Source organism: Strix uralensis, chromosome 17 (genome assembly GCF_047716275.1).
Source record: "Strix uralensis isolate ZFMK-TIS-50842 chromosome 17, bStrUra1, whole genome shotgun sequence".
Lineage (NCBI taxonomy): Eukaryota > Metazoa > Chordata > Aves > Strigiformes > Strigidae > Strix > Strix uralensis.
In genome coordinates, this window is record NC_133988.1 from 3,055,313 (window position 1) to 3,075,847 (window position 20,535).

Sequence of the window (20,535 nt, forward strand, 5' to 3'; positions counted from 1 at the left end):
CACAATAAAGTAAACAAGGGAGGCAAAGCTGACAGCCCAAGACCCATGTACTAATGATACGGCAGATATTCTCACCACTCATACATGCTGGGGAAATCAACTTGTAACTGCATCTTAAAATGTCTATAAATACAAAGCATGGAGTGAAGAATTACACATTAGGAAATGCAAGCACTAAGGTCACCTGGGATGCTTTTAGTTCAGCTTCTCTTGGAACATAATATGACCCCTAATTCCCTTCTCCATCCTTTCCTTCCCATAAACCCCCATGCTCAGCAAATTAAGTGGACAATACTCCCTGAATCCGCAACTTCTACTTATATTCATTTTTATTAAATCTTGTAGCCAGTGGGGAGTTCTGAATCAAGTCAATCTTTTTTTTTTTTTACACTGCTCATTTTATAGCACCTCTTCTTCTAAAGATCTACAGTGCTTACCACAGTTTTCACACTGTCCCATATGGTTAAGTGGTAGTAATGTATTTTTAAAAGGTTGAAAAACTACGCATAGTAAGAGTTCAAGGCACCAGAAGGATCTTCTAGCTTTGGTACCCAGAACAGATGCCTAAAGTCTAGTTCAAATACTTCCAATTTTTACAGTATTCTGCTATGTATTTGGGAAATACAACTCCACTAGCTGGGGGTCTGAGCTGCAGAAATGAGCACTCAGGTCTGGAGTTGTGTATTTAACACCAAAGCCATAACTCTACACACACCTGTAAGAGTTTCCAGTAACTTCCTAGCCCACACCACAATCCACAACAGGGCAGGGACACAGCTAGTTCCCCAGGATGGCTGTCACCTGACTCACCAGTCCACCACCTAGAACTTCTTCCTAAAGTCACTATTCCCTCACCCAGTGCTTCTACAAATGCTGGGTAATTTAAGATCTTACTGGGCCACCTAGAAGTTCTAGATTTCTTCAGGTGTCCAAGCCTACTGCAGCCTCTTAAGATTATCTCAGTTATTACCCATGGGGATGAACTACTGATGCCAGTGCACTCACAGCAACAGTCAAAAGATCAGACAGTTTGTTAGGCATTTGAATATCCAATCATCATTCCTCCCACCAACAGCTTAATCTGATTATATTAGTTTATTATCTCAATTGCACAGTACAGATAAACCTCTTTTGGAGGGAGATGAACTCCCTGGCTAGCCATCAGAATAGAACAGTACTCATCTGGTGTGGTAGCTCAATCAACAGCTACAGCCATATTTATCAGGAAGCTCAGGTCATCAAGGACTCACATTAGAGCCAAAATGAGTCAATACACTTAATTCCCATAGAGGTCCTTTAAAACAGTCAGCCCTAAAGCTAGGGGTAGAGTTGTCTAGTTTTATTATTCTGAACATAACGTCAGTGAAAATCCCTTAGCAAATTAGGTTATCTTTCTCCCCTTTAAAGTTTTCTTGCAGAGTAGCATATGGCAGTTTAAGCTGACAAAACTGCATACATGAGGGGGAAGCGTGCATGGCACTAACACTTAAGGGATATTCAAATTTTATACATGCTCAAGCTACATTAATGCTAAAACTAGAAACCCAACAAGGTCCAACAGGCTCTTGTACCAAAACAGGAGCAGCTGTCCTTCACTAAGATGTTTTCCCTCCATATGCTTTTATTGTTGCAGGTCTCCCAGTTTAATTGTTGGGTTCCCACACCTGCCCTGAAGCACTGCAATGCTGGGTTGAACATCACCTTTCTGTACAACCAACCAGGTGCAGCCTCCACGCTAAGACCTTCATCTGGCTTTGGGCACTAGTTATTTCTCCATCAACTTTAGAAGCAGGCTATTTTCTTTAAAGCAAAAAAGAGAAAGCCATTAAATTAGTTTTGAAGTCACTACATGCAATACACTACATGCCACCTGCCTCAGTGAGGCATCTCTGCCATGCTTAAACTTTGTCTGCCATAGCTAACTCTTGTTTATCTTATCAAAAGGATGTCCGAAGTCTTATGCAAGTTCACCTCTAACATGCTCATTATCCTCTTAGGAGCCACTGAATGAAATGTGAGTTAATGAATAACACAGTAGGAATTATTTCATTATCCCCATGGTGAAAGAGAGCCATCTAATTCTTGGATATGATGTCAGACTTGAGAACCAGCCAGTGATACTTACTCAGGCTTCCAGTGCTCAGTCAAGTGCTACACCAGCAGCGTGCATAGTGAAAGGCTTGCAGGCTGCACTGGCAGCTCAAGCAGGACTGCCAGAGCACAAAGTAGAGATACTCTGACAGCAGCCTTAGGAAGAATTAAGCATCAAGAGTGAGGAACTGAAGCCTGTCATTTTGCTTCCGCAGAAGGGACTACAGGAGGGGGAAGTTTTTAGTAGCATACTTGTAATGTATAGGCCTTGCACAGGTATGGAAACCAATGCAGTAATAGTGTGTGAGCTCTTCACATTTTTCTCTTGCCTCACCCTCCACTTTTGCAGTCTCAACTGCACTCCAAGTTACCATCTGTCTCTAGTACTACCTAAGTCAATCTGTCTATTGAACTCCATCAGAAACCCAAGACACTTACAGGGAAGTGTGAAACAACGTATAGATCCTCCACCAGTCATTGGCAGTCCTGTCTTCTGGCATTCAAGGCTACCTCACTTTTACTTAAACTAATGCTTTTCACTACAGAACCTAATGCCTTATGACTTCAAGCAGATGTTCACATCCGTCTCCTGCTAGTATGGGTAGCAAGGATGACCACTGCAGGAAAGATTTCCTCAGCCTACCAAAGTTCTCCTTCAGGTCATCAAGACATTTGCCTGCAATTAAAAAAAAAAGAGCTTTAGATTACCTGAAGAGTTTGTATGTTTAAAAGACTGTCTAGTTCTGCCAAGGAGACCAGGCAGTTTAAGACAATGTTTAGAGATGGTATTTTGCATATTTCATAACCATGAAGTCCATCCTCACTGACATCAGGACAGCTATGCTGGGCAGTGCCCTTCAGATAGGTTGACTCTTGGGATACATGTTCCTTCCTGTCTAGAACACCCCCAAACTTCCTTTAAATTATGCAGTCTGGAGCAAGCTCAGAGACAAGCAAGCAGCAGACGTTTGCCCAGTTCATAACAATTCATCACAGAAGCTTGCAAGTATTACTAGGTAATTACTTACCCTTTAAAAACTTGACTGATGAGGAATAAACTAGTACACAAGCAAGCTAAAAACCTAAGTAAGAGTTAAAAACAGAAAGCCTGCAAGACCAAAGCTAGAAGGTAGACATCATGCAGATGGAAAAACAGAACTGTCTTCCTGACACGTCATACCCAGTGAGAGCACCCAATGCAAGCAGGTTTCTCTGCATGGACTGCACAAACTGAGATGCATTCTCTTTTGAAGGAGTCAGATTTTCCCATAACCTGCAGCTTGCAGTCACTTCTGAACAGCCACGCATTACTGAGTTGGCATAACACATCAAAAGCAAAGGATAATTGTACCATACTCCAAATCATTCTGAAGGAAACACTATCTTCAAGCCTAGCATGTGCTGTTCTGTGGTTCTCACATGAGTGTGCACATGTAAGATGTATTCAGATTCAAGTCCTGGCATCACAACTACTCTCTCAAGAATGCAATGCTGAAGTATATTTAGCAGGGTTCTGTTAATATGATAGCTAGCTTCCATAATGCCATTAAGGTATCCTAGACTCTAAACCACTATTGTTCTATAAGCATTCATCTTAAGTTCTTGAATAATTGCTCAAAATACCTATATTTAAGATACAATACTAATCCCATGGTGGTATCTGTAAAACTGATAGAAAATTCAGTAAGCTGAACTATCAAAAGGTGGCTTTGGGGCAAGTTTCTATTATATTAGAAGTTTCTGAACCGGTACGGAACAGCACCTCTGCACGTGAAGAGCATCTGCTGCATGCAGGCACCGCCTGAGCCTCTGCTCACCACCTCCACACAGGCACTTCCTGCCAAGCAGAAGGTCCTGAGGCTCCCCCAGCAGCCAGAGCCCGTTCACCTTTCAGCAGCCCAGCAGAGCACAGCTGGAAATCAATGCCTAAAGGTAAGCACAGTAGTACAGAGTGAGGTAAGAAACAAGTTTGAGATAGCATGCAATTTAAGAGGGTAATGGGACAGAACCAATGCCTTCACTTGTGAGGCTGGAAGCCTTAACAATTCTGACTTGTACAGTGATACTGCTTTGAGTTTAATCACGTGTTTACATCCCCCACTGAGTCAGAGCCGTCCTTACATAAGGCATCAAGACATCAAAGTTCTTCAGAGCTTTCCAGTGGGGTCTTAAGAGGCTGTATCTATACTATTTCTACAGCAGCATTGGTTAACCAAATCTTCATGCCAAGAAAACTGCCAAAGCCATCTGCAGCCAAAAGTGATTAATGTTTACTGGAAGCATCCTCAGTACCACATCCACACCAGCTGTACACACGAACTGCCCTACAGGCCTTAAGTAAGATTCTTCTCACCTAAAGCCAGATTTTGTGTCTGACCTTGTCTCTTAAAAAGGCCCACATTCTATCACTTGGTGAGCAGTTCTTTTCTATTTTGGACACTCACTTCAGGGGACACACATGTTTGATTCAACTGTGTGGTTTAGTGGAAGGACAGGACAGCATTATCCAAGTGTCCTGACACTGCAGTTTCCAGCTTAAATGCATCTAGACAGAATCACTAGAAGGAAGTAAACAATGTCATCCAGACTGTCTGTGGAAGCATCAGTAATTAAAAAACATACCTGCACACAGCATTCTTTGGTGTTCAAATGGGAAGGACAAGCAGGGCACCAGACATTCCCCGTATTAACATAACAGCTGTTAATCCTCAACAGCTGTAAAGCCACTGCAGTTCTTCCCACAGACCCCAAGCTTTTCACTAGCATTAAATAGCTGCTCCAGTGAGAGTCAGTTACAAAGTCATTCTATCACCACCACTATTTTCTCAAAGCTTAAAAATTAAATCAAGTATTCCACTCCTGGAATTTTCATTACCAGGAAGTTGCAATAGTGCTTATTACATTATGGTTATTGGTTTGTTCTCCCAATATGATAACTCAATCAGTTCAATGCTCTGAGTTAATTATTATTGCTTAACTAACATAAATGCAAACAGAAACCTGAAAAGCATGAAATACACAGTAGGAAACCAAGCTCAACTACCTAAAGATAAACTGAATACTTCATGATCACCTGGAAGTGTCAGGAAAATTCACACACAGCTCTAACATGCACAAGAAATTTAAAGCCCTGATGATTAGCTTCAGAAAATGACCACGTGAAAATTAAACAGCAAGGTAAAGACTCAGACTTTTTACTTTATCTAGACAACTTGGGATCAGCAATGAAGAAAGGTTTATAATATATAACAAAACAGAAAGTGGATGCAATATTTCCAGGATATTCTGTAAGACTTTGATTCTCTCAGCAATAAGGCACAAGTAAGTATGAATGATTCTCTGAAGAGTCCACCAAAACTCCAGAGATACTGGTTCTCTAGAGCTTCTTCTGCACTGATCAAAAAGTACTTTCAGTCATACTCTTCTCATACAATAGAGCAGATAGTGTCAAGGATGTGATGGAAAGCAGCAGTAAGATTCAGCCCTGGCACAGCCTTATTTTACAGAAGGGGCTACCAGTTGTCAGAGAAGTTTCACTGACTTACACTGACAAGGCTGAACCTGGAACTGTTCAAACAAGTACCTCATTTGAAATCGCCAGTATGAGATGTTCAGCCTATAGATGAAAGCCTCTGAACTTAGAGAGTGGAAGCGACTTCTACAAAACAATGCCCTTCACTCAGCAAGAGCAGCATGCTCAGAAAATAAGTGAATAGACAACTAGAAAGAGTTATTTAAGTGTCAGTCTTCCTGAGACTAGCCAGGACAAAGCGCTCTTTGTTTCTACCTCTGAGATCTTGACAAATCAAAAATAGATTAAATGTGCTAGCAGACTAGCTTCTACCTCAGACTGATACATGATCTCATGGAAGAGATCTGCCAAAACTCTGAAGTAACTTACACCAGAGCAAACACAGCAATGCATATGTTCTATTTTCCTTGTAAGTTTGAAGCAAGTCATGCCTTTTTGGCATTACAGTAAGCTGACAGGTAATGAGTAAAACCTCAGAAGTAAGAGCTAGAGGTCCTAACTGTATAGGTATTAAACAACATTAATAACTTTGTCTTGTTAGAGCCAAAAGGAATATTTGCTTGAGCACAGTTACCAATGAAGGCTTTATTACCCCTAGTAACAAGCTCTGAAATACATACATTTGTGATTTGAATGTTTTTCATTTAACCTTGCCAAGTTCACCAGCATTATTTTTTGCAGCTCAGTGACGAAAACAGAGTTACTGAATAACTTTCCAGTATGAAGTTTCAGTGCATTAGCTCTCACTACTGAATTAAATACACAGCCACCTTAACATCCACAAATCCAATAACCCACTACTCCATAACCCACAAGGACTAAGCACATTTTATCTGCAGAAAACACATGAGCATATCAAGTAACATCAAATCTTACCACAAATACTAAACAAAAAACAGCAATTCAGCTGTTTCAGTTAACAATTAATAAAACAGTTCTGAGGAAAAGGAATGAATCTGCTTCCACTGGCTACATAAATCTCAAGTACAACTCAAGCAGCACCACAGGCACACAACCCAGCACCAGACAGCAGGAGAGGCAAACCCTAGGAGAGCTGCTGCATGCTCTGCAGGTGACACTTTCAAACTTAGTTTGACTGAGATACAGAACACTTTCAGGAGTTGCATTTTTGTGAGATAATTTGAAATCAGTAGTAAGAGCTACCCTTTCAGCATTTAGACCTTCCTGCACCAGAAGTTCAGCCCAACACCCCAGTGCCCTAAGGCAAGCCCCGTACCCTTAGCTCCAGAGTTGCACAACCCACAAGGCTCCTACTACGCCACATCCAGCCTAGACTACAGCACACTAGCAGCACCCTACCTAGTGAAGGCTGCTGTAAGTCAGCAACTTTAGGATAGGGACCATTTTACCTACAGAAGCACTTGTTTAATGCCTTACTTGCAGCAACCCTGGTCTAGAAGCACTATATTAAAAATCCCCCTTCAGAGCAAGTCAGTCTGGTCATGCTAAACATGGCACCAAGTCTGTAAATTAGAAGATGCAATGGGCTGATGCAACACTGAAACAAAGGTTAGGTTGCAGATTTCTACCTCAAATCTGACTGCAAGGAAGACTGTCACTTCTGACAAGGAGTTAAAAAACTAAGGAAGACAAAGAACCACATTTCACTTGTGATAAACTTAACTCACCCTAACTCCCATTCCACCAGCTCAGTAGGAGCAACATTTCTGGGAAAAGTTTACACCAAGCTACCTCAAAATACTAAGAAAGGATATAATTCAAGCCTACTGTTTTCCACAAAAACTCCTACTTCTCCCTTTGAAAATTCAGTGAGACTTGAAAGTGGGGCAAACCTAACTAGACAAACTAGAAAACTTACTCCTTACTTCAGAATTGAAGCCTTCAGACCCTTCCATTCAACCAACTTCATCATCAAGCACTTAATTTTTAAGATATTCCATACACCCAGTATACATTATAGTATTCAGCCAGCCTATTTTGTTTAGATGAGACATTAGTAAGGACCTTTCCCCATTCCTCCCAAATAAAGAAAACCTGTAAAACTGACATCAGATACAACATAAAATACATCACTTTCAAGATAAAGGTGAGGTTAGACACTTCAAGTATCTGGACAAATCTCCAGGATTTCACAGGCAAAAACTCACCCTCAGACCAACTCCTAAGTCCTAATTTAGAAGTTCAGCACTGTACATAAACAAAACAAAAAAATGAAAAAAGTGTAACCAGATAGGCACAGTTGCTTGCTTGCTACAGGTCACATTTACTTCTTTCTGTTAAAGGAAACACCTACCCAGTAAGTTTAGAGTGACACACACCTTGGTATTTAAATAACTGAGATCTAGAGATGTAGGACATAGGTGAGTAAGTAGGAGCTAACTCTTTAAACAAATGCAGGTTTTGACAGGATAAATTCCTATTCTATACTTGAAGAGTTTAAAGGTTACAAAAAGCTCTGTGTTGGAGGAACAGATCAGCACCAGGCAACAAGCTTATGGCAAAGATGCTCCAAATTCCTTGTAGAAGCTGAGCTGTCACTTGCTAAGCACGATCTATTGATTCCCGCTTCAAACATCCACAACTTTCTCTTCCACGTTCTTATATGCAATAAACTATCAGTATGTTGTTTAAACTCTTTATGAGTTCTGGTTAAAGTGTTATTAAAAAAGTAACCAAATCAGCATTATTTTTGAGGGGTTACAGGTAAAGCAGCTCTTCAGAAGTCAGCTAACAAGCAGCAGATTCTTCAGACAAGTTTCAAGCCATCATATTTGTTTCAACATGTACAAACTCTGCTAAGTCAACTCTTTCAACAATACTTAGCATAAAGTCACCTAGGGGAGAATACAATGGCAAAACCTGACTAATTGCTATTGAAATATGGTGCTGATTGTGTTTTCTTTTGCAAGCATGATGGATGCACCGAGTTGTTTTACCACACTTGATCTTCACTCAGCTGAACGAGCTTCTCTGCATTGCCCCCAGGGTATTTCTTCACCTTTTGTATTTTAGTTAGCTACAAATAGTTAGGCAGATCTTAAGAACACCAACCCTACACAGGGACCCTTCCTCCTAAGTTTTCCAGAGTCTTGGAAGTTGGAGGCTTGAAGTTCTTGAAAACAGGTGCTACAACACCAGTTTAAAGTTCACTGTTCATCAATCCATGAAAGTTCAAAAGCTGACCTTTTACAAGCAGTAAAAAAACCCAGCTGGCTACATTTGCAACTGTGCCACAGATGTGCTTCACAGCAACATCTTCAGACTCCTAAAACTCCTTCCAGCAATAAAACCAAGACTCACCAACCTACCTGAACAGACCTGAGTGTCCTCTGCACCTGCAGAAGCAGTATTGCACTCCAAACCCAGCCTGGAAATTCAAACTAGCTCTAGGAACTCTTTAGTTGTCTTGGCAAGACTTAGTATAAAAACTGTGGAGTTTAAGCACATAAATTAGTTTCTGGAAGGTTTTTTGGCATTAGGCATTTCTTTTAAACTGTAAACTTAACCAGATACTCCCCAGCCCACCTGCTTACTTCTAACATGGTAATTCTCACCAAAAATATTAAGTCCGTTCTTGCCCTTTTCATTATACAAGTCAGTTAATACAGACTTCTTTTAACAAGGCATATTTTAACTTATCACTCCCTGCCTTTGGTAACTAAAGTCAGTTTAGCTCAATAACAAATGTTACTATCTGCAGCATGTTTTTAGAAAAAATATTTCTTAACCAGTATAATACTTGGTCTGCTGGGATTGACACACAGTGGCAAGTGTTTATGATGAGACCAAAAACTGAATTTTGTTGGAAGAACCAGAAAAAAACAATAACAGTTGTTATAAACACTTAGAAATTGAAAAGAGATGAGGTGGATTAAACCATATTGCAATTTTGGGGCTCTTGAAGGATGTTCAAGTACACAAGGCTTAGCCCTACCAGGTGTCTAATTTCAATGCCAAACAATTTGAGTCTAGGAGCAAGAAGTATGCTAGAAGCAGTAAAGGAACTGCATTCAGCAAGGGCTGGCCGGATAATCACTACCTCTGTGTGAGCAGTGGTCCAGTCTCAGGCAGTTATACATACTACTAAGACAGTTTAGAAAGCTGGACAATAACCTGAAATAGTAATGTTTAGAAAAATAAGCTATGGGGCACAGCAGCACACAACTTACTCTTTAGTGAGCTGCCAAACCGTTTCCTCCCCAACCAGAACAAATCAAGTTGTCTTATGCAAGAGGAAAAGTCTTCATACCTTAGTGCTGAATGAGAACATGGCGGTCTAAGGAATGATGCAATAGCACTATTAATTTTAATAGGACTGCTCTCTGGGCGTGACCCTCAGAAAGGACAGGAGCACCTAAACTTGTACCTTATACAAACAGCTTAGGAAAAAACTTGTCTTAAAAAAATGAAACCAAGAAATAGCTCTTATTGTCCTTGTTATACTAATCTTATACTTGTCAAATCAAGCAAAATCCTTTCATCCTTTGTCCACAACTCCCCAGGCTGAATCCTCCACATGACCACCACACCCACCCAGTTCAGGCATCAGCCAGGGCAGTGACAGTAATGAACCTAACCACCCTCCGCAGGTGAGCATCATATCAAGCAGGTTTCAAGATTGCTTCCTACTCCAAGCTGATTACAACAGCAGGTTTGGCATTGCTTTTCTCTCAGTGAATTACTAAGAATTCCCATCCTCAGACCCTTTCACTGTTAGATTATTGCCAGCCTTTCAAGAGTTCATACAAACCATGCAATAAAAATACTGCAGAGGAGTTAGAATGACCTAGCAATGGAAAGCTAGACAGCTCTTAAACCAGCCTACCAGTCAACACTGGAGAAGCAAAAGATAATTTGCCTGGAGTAATGAGCTAAGTATAGAGCCACTATGACTAGAGCTCCCTGATTATTTTTGCATTTCTTTCAATGCAAATGAAACAGCTTGGGAAGAAGCAGGCTTCAGCTGCTGGTAGAATCAGTTACTGAAGCTACTCCAAGCAAAGTTTGGTACTTAAGGTACCAAATTCTACAAAAGTAGCACCAAGAGTCAAGATCAGCATCTTCTAAATTACTGGAGATTTTTTACCATCCTCAGTTCATTATCATATTTCAGCATTTTAGGGAATCTTACTCTATTTTAGAAAACCCCAACAACATACTCATCTAGTCCTCTCACTAGATCGTGTTCAGCAGTTATCCTTATCAAGTACCAGCATTCATCCTGTCATTTAAAAGCCAAAATTCCAGTTTAACATGTGGAAGACATTTTGGTTCCAGATAGTTCCTGCAGAACTGAAGGAGGTAAAAAGCAACGTAACAGTGACCAGGCACGTTGGTACTATTATGCAGCTACACAAGAAACTGCTATCTTCTGAAATGATCTATTAATGAATAATGATTTTTTTACTTTAAGAAGGCTTTATTAGCATTACTTATACAGCTATACCTCCACTGATGTCCCATCTTGTCACAGATTCTGAAAGAAGGACCCATGATTACTTGTACCACCACAGTTTTCTTGCAAGGAAATTTCCATACAAATACCCTAATACATGGCTTGAGCATTTTTAGTTATACCAAACATATAGATAAATTATTAGTATATTGAAGTTGTAGTCCTTTTATCACGAACTAAGGAGTTTTAGAGTAGAAATCTGATCTCCTTACTAGAGGTCTGATCAGATGCTTCCCCTTGGTTTTGCCAGAACACGACCCAGCAACAAAATATTCAACACTTAAGACATGGAACTCCAAAACTGAAAATTTCCACGTGGCTTCTCTCTGCAGTCCAAATTTACTCATCAGTTATGTACAGGGATGCTCTGCAGCGATGAAGTACACTAACCAAACACCTCCAAATCATGTGATACTCATGCTTGAGTCTGAAGGGATTAAGAGATTCCAGCCCAGAGTAAAAGAAAACAAGCAAGCTATTGTATTCTGCATTAGCAAACAACTATGCCTTGACCATAATCCATTAGCCAAACCTACAAGGAAAGCCTAGCAGACCTCAAAATATTTACCTTGTTCCATCTTCCTCCTTTTTCCTCAGAGAGTTCAGATTTTCCCAAAGTGCAAAAAGGTGCATTCTTTTGGAAGTTACTCAAAGAAAGGTTCACTGAACATAGACAAAGATGATAATTTAATAATAATGGGTATCCAACCAGAATATAATGCCCTGTTCACAGCAAATTCCTGCTACCAGCAGTGAGAGAAAATGAAGAATCTGAATTCTCAAATGCACTCATGACTAGTATGCCCATCAGTCACCATACAATTAAAGAACAGGAACACTTAATCATAAAGATGAACACTTGTTTGATAAGGATTAGTCATTAATTTGACGAAAATCTTATCCACTCTTAGAAAAACATACACAGTGTTTAGATGGAAAGAAGTAAAAGGTCTTGCAAGTTTATTGCTTCTGCCTGCAGTCTACATTAAGTACACCTCACTTGCTTTCAGCTTCCATTTGTTAAAGGAAAATAATCAAAATAACCTGAAAATGAAACCTGTTTAGACATTTTAGTCAGGTTTACTGGATCAAGAGTTCAAGAATGCCTACATTACACTAACATATTTGTTCTCAGAAGTAAAAAAAGGAAATAAGGAAAACTCAAATAGAACAATAAAATCAAAGCTATCAGCTCACAACACGTAGAAAAGGCGTTTCTACTCTAGTCAGACCATAGCAACCCAACTGCAGACTGGAGAGCACTGTCTTCACACTGATTTTCAAGCAAAGCTGCTCTGCAACATGACAGATGAGTTTTCTTCTCATAGCCTCTCGTTTTGGCTCATCTGTTCCTTATCAGGAGATAGACAAGTATTTTAAAAGCCTGAACTTACAGAGGACGCACAGGACAGTAAGTCAGCTTTGATAACACTAGTTTTGAAAGTTAGAGAAGGCTGGAGGCAGGTAAAACTGAGGACAGTTTTCAGCTGCAACAAATCCAGAACTAGGTCTGAAAAGATCTTAAAGCAAACACCCTATCAAGGATGCAACAAACAGTATAATTACAAACAGAACTTCACAGCATCTCATTTTATCTCAGGTTTAAGTTTCAATGATAGCAATTACAAGCTTACAGATAGCAATGCAATAAGTAAAGCTTTCACAGGTACACATTTAGGTCAATTACGGCTACGAGATGAAATCACACTTCCAGGGCAACTGGCTTACTCCCTTTCCTGATCTACTTGCAGAGAGAACAAGGAGAGTCAGGCTCGCTGGTCCCCTTTTAACTACCAGATAGGAAATTCCAGGGAAACGCTTTCCACCAATTCCAAACCTAGCTGCAACCACTTCCAGAGCAGCTAGGAACTTAAACTCATTTTGAAAGCACACAGTGGTAACATAAGAGTGATAGGACAGAGCTTAATACTAGATCAACTAGTGAACTGGATCATTCTAACATTTTCTGTACAACAAAATTGAGGCTTCATTCCAAAAGTACTGAAAGTTATCTTAACCATGTAACATCTACTGTAAGATGTTAAAGGTATTAAGACCCCACAGTCATAAGCAGTTCCAGTGTTACAGTAGGTACAAATAAATTGTTCCTAATCTCTGGGTGTTCAGTCTTTTTGTTACCATTTCTTTAATTCAGCCTTCACTTTCACTCAACTCTTCAATACTTTCAACTACAATTTCTAGCAATTAAGTAACTGAAATCAAAATTCTAGTAGTCTACCCTTGATCCATGAGGTGCTAAACTCTACATGACAAAGGCTCAAGGAATGATCTGCTTTTCCATCTATTTTCTGAAATCCTGCCACTAGCTGTACAGAAATGCCCCAAAAATAAGACTCCTATTTGTGCAGGACAGTCAAACCACAGAGAAACTGAGGAGTCATACTCACAAGACTTGGAAGGCTTGTGATCCACATCTCCCCTACATAAAAGGCTGCTCAGAAGGGTGAGCTGGGGAGATGGCAAATGCAACATGCCCTGCAGGCAAGTCCTGCCTTTGCTCCACTCTCCAAGGGTAGTCAGAAAGCCAACCAAGTGCATCTTGTCTTCACAGACTGGATTTCATCCCACGCCTTTCAGCACACAGACAGGCACTTCTGTCCTCTCCTCACACAGGTGGCTGAGAGCTGTCTCCCCCAGGCACTTCCACGAGTGGAGAAAGCAGCACTCCTGAAAGCAGTCTCATTCTGTCAAGAGCCTGCCCTTTCCTGGTTGATAGAGAAGTCAAAACCTTCTTTTAAAAGGCACAGCAAACAAGAAACTATTTTTATTTCTTCCTGAAGCTGTCCTTTCAGGTAACGCTACAGAATTAATGCTTTGATTATAGCCCTAGTTTCCAGTCCCAAAGTTGGAGAAGCAAATGAGGCCCACAAAAGGGCAACAGAAAACTGTTCTAACAGTGTTTCTATAAATAATGTCTATACCAGTGCACAAATCTCTGGTATTAGAAAGAAAAACTACAAAGACTTAATCATGGCAATGCAGCAGCCTTTTCTCCACAAATTCAACTTGAAGTGCATTACTTCTCCCCATACTGACTATATATTCTAGGAACTAAGCGTTACAAAGTAGCAGAACAATCAAAAATACTTAAGAGATTATTAGAGTTGTATATGCAAAAGACCTCATCATACAGACAGGCACCCTAGCTAGAGATCTCTACATCAAGCTATTTAGTTTTCAGAAATCTCAGTTAAAGCATGAGGTATAGCTTTTCACAGGTTTTTCCTGATGAAAATCCTTCCACGCTCTTAAAATAGAGTACGAAATACCACAAACGAGAGCCTTTGGTAGAAGTCCCATCCATGGGGATGGTGTACTCACAGCATGGGAGAAGCACATACAGATAGTAAGTTATTTTGATAATGCTGTTTTATTGAAAAGTAGGAAACAGATTCTAGAGAAAAAAAGTCTTTTCCAATTCTTTTCCCAGTAAAGGCTAAACAAATTAGGAGCTGAGAGGGTAGATCCTGCACATCTGCTAGGGGTAGTCCCAAAGCATAACTTTAGTTCTGACATTAAACCAAGACAAAAAAAAGCGCAAGATATCCAACATTCCCCAAGTATGTTCAGCCTTGAGTACCTACAGCTGTAGATCCACGCACCTGCAGAACTGCCCCAACTCAAGAAACCAAGTACCTAAGTCCTGCTTCTACCTCACAGGATCTAATAGTATGCTGATCAGTCCAAGCCTTCTCAGGGACCCAATCCAGCAGGCAGAAAAGCACATTGAAATTGATTCTTCCTGTAACCAAGTCAAAATGCAATCACAGCTTCTTACTTTAAAGCTCTTCCAGAAGATAAAAAAAGACAGTACTGTAAGAGCTTTGACATTCATGTGCTTGCCTATGAAGAGCTGTCCAGCTCTCCTCACGCTGGAGGCTTCCACTTATTCCCCCCAGAAGTACGCACCAGCCGCCACACTAGAGGGGCTTCTGTGAGAAGCCCTGCCTAACCCTGCAGAAACTGTCACTCTGCAGAAACTGCAGGAGTGGTTGGGCTAAAAATCAAATGGAGGGGAGCACAGAATACACAGCTTGAGATCAACATACACAACAGGAAGAAGTTAAATATCAAAGTTCAAGTACCAGAACACAAGTCTTTCCTACATGGCTATTCACTGTCTTCTAGGCCATGTTCTGGAAGCCCAGAGGCCCGTGGCAGCCTGCCTTGCTGTCCAGTCTCCAAAGTTCAAACATTTGAACAACCCCCATCTCAGCTCTCACTATAAAAGACACACCCCAGTCAGGGTGGTGGGCCGTTCTGACTGCCCTTCCAAAAGCTCAGCTGCTCTTAAGTAGCCAGGGACTAACACTAAGTTTCTGATTTCATTCTCACTTCAAGCTAATTCCACAGGTGACAGGATAATTTTCCAAGCTAAGCTCAGGCTTCACATCCAGCACTAGTTCTAATGCTTCACAAGATACACAACAGCTCAAAACCCTGGAGGTGACCACTACCATGCTATTCGCACACTGGACAACAATTTGATGAAGAATTGATGTCACAAAAGTCAGTAAAAGCATCAGCTGGATCAGCATCTCAGATGAAAGCCGTCAACAGCATACCCATCATTTTCATCGCGGCCAGTCAGTCCATCACAATGAACACTGAAAACAGCGAGATGTGCTGAGCAAGGCAAAAGACAACTTGCCTTGCTTTTCACCTTCCAGCACTTCTCTAAGGCTTGGTTTCTTTGATGTTCTGTCCTCTTTCAACTAACACTGAACTGCAAAGTTCTATTTTAAAGTCTTTACAATTCAATATTTTTGGTTTAATTTATCTAAAAAAGGGGTTTAATGCTACTTAAGATCTATCAGCACATGTTACTGAGGACACATTCCATTACTGGCATGACTGGTACAACAGCCTGCCCCCAAGCCATCCTATCAATGCTGCTTTACAGCTTTTCACTTCATTCCTAGTCAAGAGGAAAAATAACAGACTAATTTCTCTAAAATTCAGTTCCACTAAAATCTTATTCAAAGTATTAACTTTTTCAGAAGTGGTAATACTTCAATACAGCAGCTTGTACAAGTTTAGCTACAATATCACTTAACAAAGGCCACCCAGCTTCAAGTCTTCTGAAATCCAACTCTCCCAGGGAAGGGCAAGAACCACCTATTTAGGGACTTTTTCAGAGTTTGGGGGGTTTTGTTCCCCCATGCCACCCCCCCCTTAACAGAGTTTGGAAGGGTTCCACCACCTACATGATGGCTATTACAGTGTCATTACTTGCCTCGCTCATGGACATACACACACAAATTTCAGAAAAACTTCAAACTGGATCATACTAAGCTTACTTTGTTGCAACTATTTTCAGAGGCATTGTTCCTCCTCATGGGTGTTAATGCTGAGGCACTCAGCTGCCCCCCAGTAAGACCACAGAGCATATTTCCAGTTAACAGCTTAACTTGCAGTCGCATTCACATGTCAAACCAACTGCTGCTTTCTAAACTTTGGATTAATATTCTGTCAGAGGTGTTTCAGAAGTTGAACCAAAGCCAGGAATCAGCAATTGTGTTTTAAGCTAAGCCTTTAAAAACAGTGCTTTTGCATGGATATCTATGACTCCAGAAATAGCTTATCCATTTCAATTAACATTCCAGAAAGCCTTCTGCTTTGCTCTTCCTCCCTAGCTTGCTTTGCATGGTGTGGCACTGCAGTTCCAAGCTTCACTTCTAGACACATATTCCTGCTTAGTGAAGGTGAACAGAGCACCTCTAGCTCAGAGCAACACAACCCAGGCACTTCGTAACAGACTAAAGGTGAAAGATATCACTGGTTTCAACAAGATAATGCCACACTTCTCTGCTACTACAGGCTGTTCTTCTCTCTAGTTCTGATCAGCAGGGACTGACCTAAGGCCTTCCTCATGGGATAAAACATTACCTCCAGAATCACTACAGCCAGTTGGTGTTCACCTCCTTTACACCACCACCAGAAACTACTAATCAGACAAGGGGAAGAACAGGTCTGGGCTACTCATGCTCTAGCTTACAATTAGATTTCTATGGTACCATATCCTGTCAGGCCTTCTCAACTGCTCACCCCAAAGCAGGGGGACAAAATCTTGGCTGTTTCTGTTACCAACTACATTCTGAATACGGACAGTTGGCACCAAACGATGCTGTAGCTAGTGACCTCCTCCCATCCCACAAGCAGCACATACAAGGAGCTGACATGCATGCAAGTCAATACACCAGTCGGGATACGGCAGCCCTGCACCGTTCAGGATTACTGCATCCAGGGCAGAAGCTGTGATGCATTAGGAGTTGAGATCTTCAGTTTGTTATTGGGCATAGCAAGCCTCAGTAAAAAGTCAGTATTTCACATTCCTGAATTAGCACTAACTTCACTTCTAGGATTTCATGCAAGCCACTCAGTCACCCTGTAAATGTGAAGCACCACAAAGATAAATAGTTACCTTTTAACAATCCCATTAATTCATAAGAATTACAGCATGAATTGAGTGCTAGGCATATTCCTAAAGTTCTCCTAACAGCACTGGGAAGTTGTGGCACAAATGTTTAGAAGAAGCGAGGAATTACAAATCATGAAGCTCATTTCTCAGAGTTAAAACCCATATGGCATCTAACAGGCAGATCTTTACATCACCAGTTACTCGAGCTCGAGACAAATGCAGAACAGTTGCACGTTACGGCTTAAGATAATTTAGTACTTAGAAGCTTATTTTTGAAAGAAACATATATTACTTTGATTCAGCCAATGAAAGCAACTATGAAACAAACATATTTAAGTATCTGGACTTTTCATCCTGGTTTACAGTATTTGGTAAGTACTACTGCACTATCTGAAGTCACATGCTCCAGAAGACACCACCAATACCAAGTAGAAGAGTCCAATCTCATATCCAGTCACACATCCCAGTAGGAAGCTACGAGAGCAGGAACAGCCATCACATTCCTTTGACCTCTGCAGGTGAAAAGATCTCAACCTTTGTGCTGGATGCTAATCCAGTTCCTCTAATTCACTCCATGAAGACAATTCCTTTTTCCTTGCTACAGTGGACTTGTCAGACTCCTGCCCATTACTCAAGCAGCCTAACAATACCCTCTTCCTTGAGTTACTCCTTTTTTACGGGTTAATTGCCAGCAAAGCACTGCATAGCCACGTTCCTCCTACTCTTGAAAGGCTGACAACATACTTCGCTCCACCATCCTGGGTTGCATGTAGGTGGAATGAGATCTGAGATAAAACATTGTATCTATCTTCAGAAGCTTGGGCATGCTCCTTTTCCATCTCCTCCAGCTGTGGATGGCCATTTTTATGAAAAAAAAAGAGAGCTTATCAAGCTGACCTATTCCACCTACTTGGTATCATCTGTGGGTTGCACAGCATATTACTTCAGTAGGCTGACATTGATTTCTAGCACAGTTTTTGTAATGGATATTAACAGTATCCTAGATAGGTGCCTATAACACTGCCAGCAAGAGAACTAAACTTGATTCTCAATATATCACTCCTATGAGTTAAGCAGGACAAAAGCACCCTTAAGCACAACCACTCAAAAGCCCACCACTGCTCAACATTACTCTTTCTGCACATTTGCCCCTCCCCAAACTCCAAAGCAAGCACACACAAACACTTGTCACTGAAGCATTTTAGAATCCCATGACCTGCCTTTACTTATCTGCAGAAAGTTTCAACACTTACAGTTCACAGTATTTCCTGTACTAAGAAAACATTTTTTCTATCTTCCAAAACCACTGCGATCGGTAACCGCTGAAGCAATGTAGATATCAGATGTCAGCCTCCTCCCCTGAAGTTATCTACGAGCACTCCTTCATAAAGATTCTTTCACCTGCACCAAAAAGTTAATTTTCAAGTACTACAGCACATGCTTAAATAACAGACAAAAGGCACCTCAGCCCTTTATCTAGAGCTTAAAGCATGACAGGTATTACAAGAAACCTGCCATAGCTCCTTCAGTCACACTACCATCCCTTCCCAATGGACTCACCTCGGCATTTAAATATGCCTTTATATTCATCATAAAGCCAAGCTGTACCACTACACTCAGCACTACTTGACATGATTCACTAGACTGGCTCTTTTCTTCTAAAAGAAAGCCCATAGTTACATGGGCTCTTCACATCAGAAAAACAGGTGAAGCACACAGGAGAAGAGCACCTATCAGACTTGAAGTCTGCAAGAGTTAGAAGCTTACACTCAGCCTTCCCCCCAGTGAGGAAAGTGTGTATGGAAAGGAAAGAAATCAGTTTCCGGTACAGAGAGATGTGAAGGAACACAAGGTCTCATCTGTTGATAAAACAACATTCCCTAAAAGAATGAACAGCAGAAGGAACAACTTCAATGCAAAAACTTAAAAATCCACGTTGGGGGGTGGCAGGAGGGGGTCGCAAACCACTACTTACCAGAGAAGGGCAACATCTGCTCAGTTCCCATCAAAAGAATAGGACTGTTAAGAGGAACACGGGGAAGAGGCACAATTAAAGCCCCAAAACTACGTAAATAAAAAAAGCCTTAACAAGTCTCACTTATAAAAGGAAGCGAAATTTTGGCCCCATGCACAAGGACAGTTGAACACAACTGATACCACGGCCAAAGCAGCAGGAGAAGCCGAGCACGGGACCACAGCTGCCAGCGGCATGAGGCGATCCCTCAGCTCAGCTACGCGGGCAGCAGGGAGTCAGCCACCCCCGCGGGAAGGGCAGGGAGGGGGCTGGCGCTAGGTGAGGCCCACAGGGCCACGGACACCGGCAGCGACCAGGCAGGGAGCCCGCCTTCCCCCGCCCGAGCCCTCCGCGAAGGGACGCGCCGTCAGCCCGCGGCCCGCCGCCGCCCGGGACGGCATCCCCGCCTGCCCGGGGAGGAGGCCGCCACCCCCGGCCGCGGGGCCGGGCGAGCGCCTCAGCCTGCCGCCTCCTCCCGCGGCGGCCCCGGCCCAGCAGAGCGGCGCGGAGCAGAGGGAGCCGGCGCCGGGTCCCCGCCGCTGCCCCTCACCCCGCCGGCCGAGGGGGCGTGCCGGGCCCGCGGCCCCGCAGCTGACAGCCCGGCCGCCCTCCTCCAGGCCCCGGCCCGGCAGGCCGGCCCACCCCCCCGCAAGACGCCGGGCGAGCCCGGACGCCCCCGCCGGCTCCTTACCGCGGGGCAGGGCATGGCGCGGAGCCCCCACACCCCCCCCCCGCGGGGCGCGGCCTCCTGCCTGGGCCGGGGTCGCTGGGCTCCGGGCTGCCTCCGCCGCCTCTCACAGCCACAACAACATGGCGGCCGCACGGCAGCGCCAGGCGCGCGCCCGACACCGCCCCCTCCTCCCCTGCCCGCGCGGGGCGGGGCCGGGCGCGCGCCGTTCCCGCCCTCCACGGCCCAGCCGCCGCCCTGAGGGGACCCAGCCCCCCCACCCGGGCCCGCTCCGGAGCGGGGAGTCGGGTGGGCAGCGCCGCTCCCCGCCGGGTTCGCCAGAGCTGCGGCT

At 42.7% G+C, this 20,535-nt stretch overlaps 1 protein-coding gene across 10 annotated transcripts in view; it reads right to left on the minus strand.

Moving 5' to 3' along the window:
* MTMR3 (myotubularin related protein 3) overlaps positions 1-20,364 on the minus strand; it is an 85,723-nt gene extending 65,359 nt beyond the window's left edge. For 5 of the 10 annotated variants that reach the window (XM_074887749.1, XM_074887748.1, XM_074887747.1 and 2 more), the window contains exons 1-2: positions 20,208-20,364; positions 19,478-19,521 (exon numbers count right to left, since the gene is read on the minus strand). The gene's annotated coding sequence lies outside the window, so the exon portion shown is untranslated. Of the gene's footprint in view, positions 1-2,529; positions 2,755-18,755; positions 18,885-19,477; positions 19,522-20,207 lie in introns of those variants that run through there. The other 5 variants (XM_074887740.1, XM_074887736.1, XM_074887741.1 and 2 more) reach the window with 5 other exon arrangements.
* Positions 20,365-20,535: the final 171 nt, after the last annotated feature.